Source organism: Oenanthe melanoleuca, chromosome 7 (assembly GCF_029582105.1).
Source record: "Oenanthe melanoleuca isolate GR-GAL-2019-014 chromosome 7, OMel1.0, whole genome shotgun sequence".
In the NCBI taxonomy this organism is placed as follows: domain Eukaryota; kingdom Metazoa; phylum Chordata; class Aves; order Passeriformes; family Muscicapidae; genus Oenanthe; species Oenanthe melanoleuca.
The window spans coordinates 28,030,082-28,040,565 of record NC_079341.1 but is presented as its reverse complement, the minus strand read 5'-3'; the positions used below and the strand labels follow the sequence as shown (position 1 = coordinate 28,040,565).

The following is a 10,484-nucleotide window of genomic DNA, read 5'->3' as shown; positions in this document are numbered from 1 at the left end:
ATTTTACCCAACAGAGCTTATGCAGATCTTGGCTTCAATCCAGCAGAGCACTTAAGCACATGCTTAATTATACGCAAATGACACAGAGCAATTGAGGCACGCACGTGTTTCAGCGCGTTGCTGGGTGAAAGACTTTATTTAGAGAAACGTGGAAAAGTTGGTAACCCCTGGAAGAGGTGGTTGAGAGGTGCAAGTGACACCGTGCCACAGCCCAGGCTGCAGAGGTGCAGCAGGTCTGGGTGGAGAGCTAGTCCAGGGAAGGCGTTGTGTTTTGGGGCTTTAGTTGGGATTTGGCCTCTAGCGATTCTCCAAATAGTTTACAGTTCAAGGTAATGGTGACCATCATGGTCATGGAGATTACAGTGCACGAAACTCATGTTGGGACTTTCAGACGGATGCGGAGGCCCCGAGAGTCCGAGGGACACCACCTGTTACAGGCTCTGGCAGTCTGCAACGGGGCCTCACCCCAAAGACGCATCAGGAGTGGGAACCAGACCAGGCTTCACTTCTTTACGCTGAGGGTGGCAGGGCCCTGGAACAGGCTGCCCAGGGAGGTGGTGGAATCTCTCTTTCTTTGGAGACACTCAAACCCACCTGGACGCGTTCCTGTGCCACCTGCTCCAGCTGACCCTGCCTGGGCAGGGGGGTTGGACGCGATGATCTCCAGAGGTCCCTTCCAACCACAATTGCGTGATGGTTGAGCCTTCTCCCTGACACCGCTCCGGCCTCCTCTCCTCCGGCGGCCCTGCCGGCCATCAGGCGGCCGGCAGCACCGAGGGCCCGGGGGCAGTGAGGGGCAGCCCCGCCAGGCCGTGCCCGGAGGGTCCCTCCCGCCCCGCCTCCGCCTCCGCTCGGGGCCGGCGCGGGCAGCGCTCCCACGGCCGCCGCGGCCTCCTGACCCGCGCGTAACCCGGCACCGCCCGCCCCGGCAGCGCCGCAGCCCCGGCGGGGCTCCCGGCTCCCGTCCGGCTTCCCCAGCGCCGTCACCGCCATCCTCCTCCTCCTCCTCCCGTCCCGCCGGTCCTCCGGGCGCGTTTCCCGTGGTGCAGCGCGCGCGCGGCGCTCTGGCCGGGTGTCGCTGTCACCGCCCGCGGACGCTCGGCGGAGCAGCAGGAAGGAGCCGCCGCCGCCGCCGCCGCTCCCCCCGGGCTCCCCCCGCCGCCGCCGCCGCCCCGCCGGCCCCCCCTGCCCGCGCCCCGCCGCCCCCGCCATGCCCGGGGCCGCGGCACGGCCGCTCTGAGCCGCCGCCGCCGCCGCCGCGCCCCGGCCCGGCCCGGCCCGGCCGCCTTCTCCTCGCAGCTCTGCGGCCGGTAAGTGCCGGCGGGAGCGAGCCGGGGCCGGTCGGGGCCGTTCGGTGCGCGGAGGGAGGGAGGAGAAGGACAGGGAGGGGAAGGAGGGGAAGGAAGGGAAGGGGGGGCCGCGGCGCGGCGCGTCCCGCATGGGCCGCGCTTGGCCCCGGCGCGGAGAGGCCGGCGGGGAGCGGGGGATGAGGAGGCGGCGGGCGCCCTCCGCCCGCTGCTCCCGCTGCTCCCGCTGCTCCCGCTGCTCCCGCTGCCCCGCCGGGAGCCGCGGGGCCGCGCAGGCCGCGCCGGGGCGGCGGGGATGGGGCCGGCGGGGCTGCCTGACAGACGCACAAAGAGCTGACGGACGGACGGACGGACGGACGGACAGCGCGTCCCGCCGGCCCCGTCCTCCCGGGCCGTATCCTCCCGCTGCTTGCCTCTCCATTGTTCCCGGTGTAAGATAGGTGAAGCGTGCCGACCTGCGAACAGTCATTTCGTTTGGTTTTATTTCTGCATAACCTTCTCAGAGTCTCCTCTCAGCTGCTCGGAGGAAGCTTTTGCAAGGCACCCCTTTTCCCCAGCGTCGGGAGCTGCTAACAAGTGCCAGGCTGGAAGTGGCTTGGGAGAGCAGGGGGGACCAGTAGGAGTTGAAGAGAAATTAGTTGGGCTTCAAACACTTTCACTCATCAGCATCATTCCTCCCCCGATTCCTGCCAAACCTCAGCTGGGGTGAGTGCAGCAGCGTCTGCATTAAGCTGGCTCATGGAAAGGGAAGACATTTATGTTGCAGACATAAATCATCTCTCTGATCGCTTTATTTTTGTAAACTGTTTAGGGCAGCTGTGAGAGATTTTGCAGAATGATTAAAAAAAGAGTAGATGTGTGGAATGCAGTGATCACAACTTTAGTCTTGCTTTGAAAGTCTGCTTGGAGCGTGACCTATCTCTGTCTGCACACACGTGACATTCTGGTCCAAGAAGTTGTAGATGGAAGAGATGTCTCAGTCCTGATGAGCAGCATCTTTGCACTGAACAGGACAAATGAAAGAGAACTGTGTTTTTCTTTTGAATAGGGTCCCAGTTGCTTTATTTATTTCTGTACTTACTTGTAAATGTCAGTAGTACTTTACAAGCTTGCTAGGAATAAATACCTGGGTCCACCCATCATGCTTCAACATTTTGGAGTGCCCAAATCCAATTTCCTTGCTGTAAGTGGTATAAATTTTGTAGCCATTCTCCATGAGTTTGGTGAATATACCTTGTGAAGGGAAGAAGTAGAAAACCAGTATTACCCTGCATCAATTTTTGCAGGCATTCTTGTCCTGTTCTCAAAATCAGTCCAGATAAACCAGTGGTCAGATTGAGATTTAAAATCTGTCCTGCTGTGTGAAAAGTTTGCATACCTTCAGGCAGTGTTGTTTTTCAGTGTTCACTTGCAGTGTTTGGGTTTGTGCATTGTCCAGTGACAGCTGTCATCTGCAGGAGTCGTGGCTGCCCCGGAAGCTCTGGAGCATGTGAGGCCTGCTTTCCTGTGGATCTCGTGGGATCTGCAGGCTCTTGGTGCAGGGTACACACACATCCATAGGACAGGCCAGCAAAGCCTGCTCTTGTTGCACTAATTGAGGAAAGCAGAATTCATTTTCAGTTGAAGTTTCCTGAAAACTCTTATGGCCTTTCATCTTGAATACGCCACTGAATGGATGTGTGTGTTCAGTTTGCAAAAGGGTTTTCTTTGTAGTTTTTTCTGGATGTCTGCATGCCCCTCTTCCCTAAATATACCTGTACTTAGGCAGTGTTCTGATACAAATGAAGAAGGCTGAAAAAGATGAGGATGAGCTCTTGCATTTAGGCTGCTGTGTGCACATGTCCTTCCTTCTGTCTTTGCTCCTCAGGCTGAGGCCTGAGAGAACAGATGTGTATGTAATCTATGCTTCTGTTATTGTCTGTCTTGTCCATGTGTGTTTCATGTCTGCTGTATTGCAAACATATTCTGTTTATGGAAAAATCCCTAATATAATGGATCATGAAATCAAACTATTAAGTGGGTAAGTAGCTGTTTGAAGAACCACAGTGATTAAAAAAAAAGAGAGAAGAATTATTCAGTCAGAAGAATGTGAAAAGTTCAATGTGAATTGTTCATCTGAAGGAACATATACTTGGGAATATTGTTATGTAGTTTTTCATAAGGTGATTTTCCCTCTGAGTTGAGTGTCTGCAAGTTTATTTGTATGAGGATATAAAGCACTGTGGAGCATGGGGGTGATCTAATAACAACTGGTGTAGAATCATTGAGGTTGGAAGTTTGTACTTCCATCTGAGAATTTCTGTGTACCAGTAATGTTTGAGTGGAACTATGAGAATGCTAATAATATATTACTCTAGTGAAATACGGTGATGGTTCATCTTAAAGAGTTTAGCTCACTTCTAGATATGCTCTTTGCACCACAGGTTCAGTAACACAGATTTGTGAATAATGGAGCTCAGGGTATCGGTTGTCAGTATATGGATTTAGGTTAAACATTTAAAAATGTACTAGTGGGAAGGAGTTGTTTGTTATATTCTAGTAATCTAGGGAGAAACATGGTGGGTTTGGGTTTGGTTTTTGTGTCTGCTGCAAGACATTTGTGATTGATTTTTGACTGGAATCTCTGTGGTGTCTTCCTCTGGCGAGGATTGCTGTGTGAGCTCTTACAAATGGAGACCTGTCTGGATGGAGCAGTTTGATGGAGTGGGCCTTAATCTATCAAAACCCCTTTAAGTGTTTAGCATAATTTGGGATTAAGTTTGATTTAATTTTGGCTCTAATATAAAATACATTTTTCTCTGTGAAATAACTGAAGTTAAATAAGAAATAGTAATACTGGGGTAATGTCTTTTATAAATGAAGATATTGCTATTACCCTGAATATGGAATGAAGCATCCAGCTTTCTTATCCAAACTTAGCTTGTCTTGTATATTGAATGAATGGCACAAGCATTGAAAAGTAAACACCAGTGAAAATATTTTTTTATTTTGAAGGCTCTTAAATGGATCTAACAGAGCAATTTTTAATAGGTTTTATTTAAAATAAGTACTTCCTCTGCTTTTTCCTGGCATTTTAATGGTAGCTGCCTTTCAAACCAGCATCATTTATGATAAAACAGATTCAAGCCTTCAGCTTGCAGTCTGATCTGCATAACTGAGTGTTTAAAGACAAAAGTGGTCCCACAAAGGCTCCATGGATGTAACCAGACATGGGTGTCTGCTTCTATCAGGTTGCAGGGCTTATGTAAAGGGTCAGTACTGTGATTAAGTTCCACTTTAATTTGTTTAGGATTTTTGGAAATAAATACTTTCGGGAAAATTATGTTTATTGGAGTACTGAGATTCATGATTTTTTTTTCTTTCATCTTTTCAGTTCTGTAAATTGGTATCTGTGCAAGAAACCCTTGTACTAGTACTGAGTTAAATGTACAAACTTACTGTTTTTTAACAGCTGAGACATAGCTATTGACAGGACATGTCAGCAAACCACAGCCATTGGCTATGATATGTAGTTATATGTCAAGCACAAATTTCTGTCTAACAAAGGAAAATCCATTCAGATTTTCATGAGATTTATTTTCATTTACACAAATGCTGTTAGTTTCTTTATTTCAGTACTTTCCAGTGAAGTTCAATACACAACCCCATCTGTTTAGCTCATTAGCTGGTACTCTATATACATTTTAAATATACATTTTTTTAACCTACATAGAACAGAATGTTTTATACATCAGCAGTAATTCTATAAACTATATGAGTGATAAAATTTAAACTATTTAACTTACAAATTATTGTACAAATTAAAATACAATAACATATGCGAATATTCAAATATTATATGTGATTAAGTTAATCTTCCCCTGACTCCATATAGAGATATTTTTTGTATATCATTCAGCATGTTGGATAAAATACTTGGAAAAAATCTATATGTTCTCACAAAACTTGATTGTAAGTGTGTTCCAAGGGGAGATTCACTGTCTTTTGGAAAGACTGTGGAATCCACAACATGCAGAAGGGTTAGAATCTCCTGATAACTTCTTTCACACTGCCAGAATGTTATTTTTGGAGATAATACAGAAGCTGGTACTGCTTTTGTTCCAAAATAATTTTTAATGTACTCTTAGGATATTATCAGTGTGTTAATGTATTCCAGGCTTTGATATCAAGAGGTAGCAGTGTGAATACTGTAATGTAGTTAATGTATTACTAACTTATATTATTTTATTGTTTCATTGCACTTTTGAAACAGCAAGCTATAGCTCAGTAACAGCATGTGTATTGGCATGATCCTGGGACTGATACACTCTACTGGCATATTAGTATCACAGTATCTGCATCTTGTCACGGAATGTGCAGAGGATCTTAAGGCAGTGCTGTCTAATTCTTCCCTTATGACTAGGATGACATTTTTATAAGCGCAGAATTAAACAGTCTGATGATAAAATGAAATCTGTGTGGGAAGAAGTTCCAACCTGCAAACAGCAGTAGGGTATAATTTATGAACAGCCTATCAAATATAAACTGTCTACATCTCTTGCACTGGAAAAAACCCAAAAAATCCAACATAAAGGCCAAAATCAAAAATCAAGGTACCTGTAAAATGTCCATAAAACAGTTTCTTGATATAACATGTGATATTACTCCATGTAAAGCTGTTGTGATATCTGTGTGAGCTCAGCCATAGGACTGATAAATCCTTCTGCTCTAAAATTGTTTCAAATGGCAGCTACATCTGCAAGCTTAGAAGATGCCCATTCATAAAAGCTTCTACAACTGTCTTAAATGTTTTTGTAATAATTTCCCATAAAGTCTCTGTTAACTTTTGCTACTTATGCACTCCACCATGGATATAAAAGACTTCATTAGAGAGGTTTACAATGCCAGTAACATCATGACCAGGTTGTGTTACCTTAGTGCAAGAGGTGAAGTGAGAAGTACTGATGCTGTGCAGATGTGTCATAGTCATATCATCACTAGCAGTATTCAAGAAAAGGGAAAACCCAACTTTTTGCATTCTCTGAATATTAACTGCTATGTGATTGCCCTGAAAATTTGTCATATTTTTCTTTTTCTGTTGTTAGGATTGTATTTGAATCAAGGAAATGGTGATAATGCCCCTAAAAAATATGTGTGCATGCAGATGTATATGCAAGACACTTGTAGCATGTATTTATGGTGCAGTCTGGCCTGAAGCTCTAGTCCTGGAGAATGAGAAGTGTTCATTATAAAGTGAGGTTTATTTTGCCAAACAATAAGCAGCATATTTTAGTGGAATGTCACTGGGAAGGGGCAAAGCAAGAAAGCAGTTTCTAAATGCACTGGGGTTTCTGCAGGCTTCCATGGGTACTGAAAACTCTTGCTTTCAACAAGTGATCTTTAGTATTGCACTGCAGACATACTTCAGTTTTGTAAAAGTAGGGAAGAGGAAGCAAAGTGAGTATGTCAGCCAAGAAATAAATACATTTCACAGGATCTGTGGATGGTTTTTTTAGTCTGTAGGCATTATAGCTGTCAGAATTTCCAGATTCAGTGGATGGTTTTGAAGTGTCTCAAATAGGAGTACTCTGAAGCAAATTATCATCTCCTGAGGCATGGTTCTTCTCTGGTTTTGACCACTTACACACAGTGCTTTCTAACATAAGTCACTGTTACATGTCAGTCTCTATCAAACAAAATACATGTGAGATGGATGACAATTGTCAGGCTTTTCAGTTGGGTCATTTATAGCACTGAGCAGTTCTTGATGTAACAGTAACTATATACATAAATTTAAGACATGTTGTCTTCTGTGTCTGTAAAGTTTATTTTAACAAAAAACTTCTTCAGGATAGGTTGGTAAACTCAACCAACTCCCTTTTCACTAATTAATCTTGCACTACATACTTTTAAGAAAATTTTTGTGCTGACCACTGTAGATCAACTGCAGAGGAAGGTGGTCAATCCTTAGGGTACCAACATGTGATACAATTATTTTACCAAAATCACTTGCAGATTTTCCAGACATGCCCATGAAATATTGGTTTTCAACTTATGTTTTGACCTTGTAACTACTTTTCTTGAAAATAAAGTCTAATGTGAAGGTGCTCTGAGTGAATATTGCTTTAGCAGTATCAAATAAAAATGAATCTTTCATATGGGAAACACTGTCATCCTTCAAGGAGGAAAGCTTTATTAGGCTGTGGTTCTCAGGAGCTTCCTCTGTCACTGGTGAACCTGACAGTTACATTTTGTGATGAATTTTTGTCTGAGTCAGCAAAAAGATGTCAAAGTTATGTGATTGTGTTCTGAGGACCAGGAAAGCTTGTATTGTTATGGAGTATAAGGAAGTAAGGAAAAGCTACTTAGCTTTAGTTTTGTTTTTTCCTGGTAGAGATTATGAAGTTATTTTTAAATGACTCGTAGAAAAGAATTTTTATGTATTTGAAATGTGGTTTTTATGATCACCAATGATGAAATTAAGTTACTGAGAGGGGGATGAAAATAGAGTTTATAGAAGAGGAGCACACAGAGGATGATCATCCAGTTGTCACAGTATTTTGCTGGAAAATGTGGAGTAGGTGGCAATTTGTAGACAAAACCAGTGGGCTTGTTGTCTGAATCTGACAGTTAAAAGTAGATCATGCAAACCAAGTGTGTTCAGCTCGTGCCTGTTAGAATCTGTACTCAGTGTTACAGACACTATTGGATCAAATGTAGTGCAGCTTGAAGTGTGAGTTTACTGTCACTTTCCAAGGAACAGTGATGTAAAAGGACAAACTGACAGAATACCTAAGCTGTCAATTCTTTGCATGATCTTGCATTTTACTGTCTAGTGTGCCTTTGTGTTATCCCTGGATAACATTCCTTGTAGGTCACAGGACAAGCAGGGGGCTTTCTGCAGTGTGGTGCTGATGCACATGCAGAAAAAATGGGATGTGTTGTAGTTGCATCTTATGTGCCGAAAATTTGCTGTAACATTGGGCAGCTCTTCATTTCCCACATTTGGTGGGACACAAGTTCAGCAGAGAAGTCTTGGCTCTGGTGCTTCCGTCTTGAATACCTGGACAGGTAGTGTTGGACAGGAGGTAATGAGCTGAAGCAGGGTGGATTTAGATTAGCTATTAGGAAGAAATTCTTGACTGTGAGGGTGGTGAGACACTGGAGGGGGTTGCCCAGGGAAGCTGTGGATGCCAGGCTGGAATGGGGCCCTGAGCAACCTGGTCTAGTGGAAGCTGTCCCTGCCCGTGGCAGGGGGATTGGAGCTTGGTGATCTTTAAGGTCCCCACCAAGCCAAACCATTCTAGGATTCTGTTACAATTTGTTGCCCTGTTACCTCTGGCACACATCTTTGTGTTGATGGAACCTGGGTGAGTGCAGCTGCATCAGTGTGTTCAGGGCTTCAGGAGCTGAGACTCAGCATGGTTGGATGAGGAACCAGTATCTGAAAAGCAGCTCATAAAGGCAGAGTATGCTGAATTTTTCTTTCATCTAAATCTTGTCAGAATATTTTCGACTTTACAGTTTGTTTTCCTTCTTCTTAGTAATATGGATTATATTGAATGTATTTTACTAAGATGTAGCTTCATCATGAAGTTATTTGACTGTGGATTCTCAAAAGTTTCAGACCTGTTTGGAATGGTAGCCCTTAATTATTGGTCTGTGAGTTAATGGCATCAAGAACCTTGAAGATTTTTGTTCCTAATAATTACAGGAGTTGTTATAAACACGTATCATATCTTTTGATCATTCTGAATTCCTGTTTTAGTGTATTCTAGGACTTAATTAGTGAGAATTAGCTGCAGGGCACCAAAGTCATTGAGGTAGAATCCAATTTCCACAACCTTTTTATTCAAGAGGGCACAATCTTGAGAAGTCTGAGTTTTGTTTTTTTGGATTATTTTCAGGGCTAGTTAATGAGCCAGGATATCTGTATTATTATTGCTCTTATAAAATAGTTTCTAGACATCTCATGTTTTGGCTTGCCTCAATCTGAAAATGGGCTCAAGTGCCTGAAAATTGTTTGAGACATTTAAAACTGTAATGAGGAAAAATTACCTTGGGGTATGTGGTAGAAGTCAGCGGGATTCCTTGTTCATGCCATTTGTGAAGTATCAAGAGTTACCTGGAAGTTCTTGCTGAGGTTGTGGATAATCTTTTGAAGAGGATTCACTGCAGAAGCACACTGGATTTAGTACTTGATTTGCCCTTTTTTTTTTTTTTTTTCCCTTTTGAAGTGAGGGTCATTCAGATTAAAAATGAATTTAAAAAGGCTGATTTACAATTCTGGAATTTTATGTAAGTGGGGTAGGAATAGTTCTTAGTTGATTTAATCTGACCACAAGTGTTGGTTAGCAGTAGGGAGGTGGTGGATTTGTTGCAACAGTGCAGAAAAAAAAATCCTGACTGGAGACAAGTACACTCTTAAGAAAACCTTCTTTGTTGTCTTGGCAAATGTACATGGGCTGTAACATGCTTGTGTTCCAAGAGGGGTTTTGAGAAAGCGACCTGGTTGCTCACTTTTATGATTTTAGAGTTTATTTCTACTCCTTCCCCCTCTGGCTGATTTCATACTATCTTTAAATACTAACACATGTCAGTTTATGTGCTGACTCTTCTGTTTATTCTTGATGAAGGTGCTTGATACTGTTCTGATGGTGTAACATAGTGCTGTTTAGGCCACTGCAATCCCTGATTCCACTGATGAAAACTGCTTCTTGGTGCCCAGTTTGTAACTGCTTGAATATTTGAAGAACAGTGATAGATTTTCTGGTTCACTGTTGGTCAGTGTTCTCCCTAGTGTGGTGTCACAACATCCTCTGCTCCTTGAATTTTATCATGCTTTAAAGGGAAGAAAGGGCTGCCACCAGGGTGTACATGTTGAGATGCTGCTTCTAGTGATACCTAAATCACTGTCATTGCACTGGTTTTATATTCCTATAAAGCTGCCATCTCTGAAGGGTCCAAATGATTTTTGTAAATATCATGAGTATTTTGACAAGTAACTGCCACCTGTGAGTCTTTTTCTTACCCGCTGAGATTATTGTATGGGCTTATTTTTTTCCATTGACTGTATTACATGTGTGTTGCCTTGTGTTTATGTTAGCAAATGTGAAGTAAATATTTAATTTTTAGTTGCCAGGTGTATTAGTCTTATGGAACAGGTAGGTTGCTAAAAGGCCTTTTTTTAAATAGATA

The 10,484-nt window shown here is 43.5% G+C and overlaps 1 protein-coding gene across 3 annotated transcripts in view; it reads left to right on the top strand.

Annotated features, from left to right (window-relative positions):
• The first annotated feature begins 1,089 nt into the window (after window positions 1-1,089).
• The window catches only part of ZNF148 (zinc finger protein 148), a 41,260-nt gene continuing 31,865 nt past the window's right edge, over window positions 1,090-10,484 (top strand). For 2 of the 3 annotated variants that reach the window (XM_056496522.1, XM_056496518.1), the window contains exon 1: window positions 1,090-1,310. The gene's annotated coding sequence lies outside the window, so the exon portion shown is untranslated. The remainder of the gene's footprint in view (window positions 1,311-10,484) is intronic. The other variant, XM_056496521.1, reaches the window with a different exon arrangement.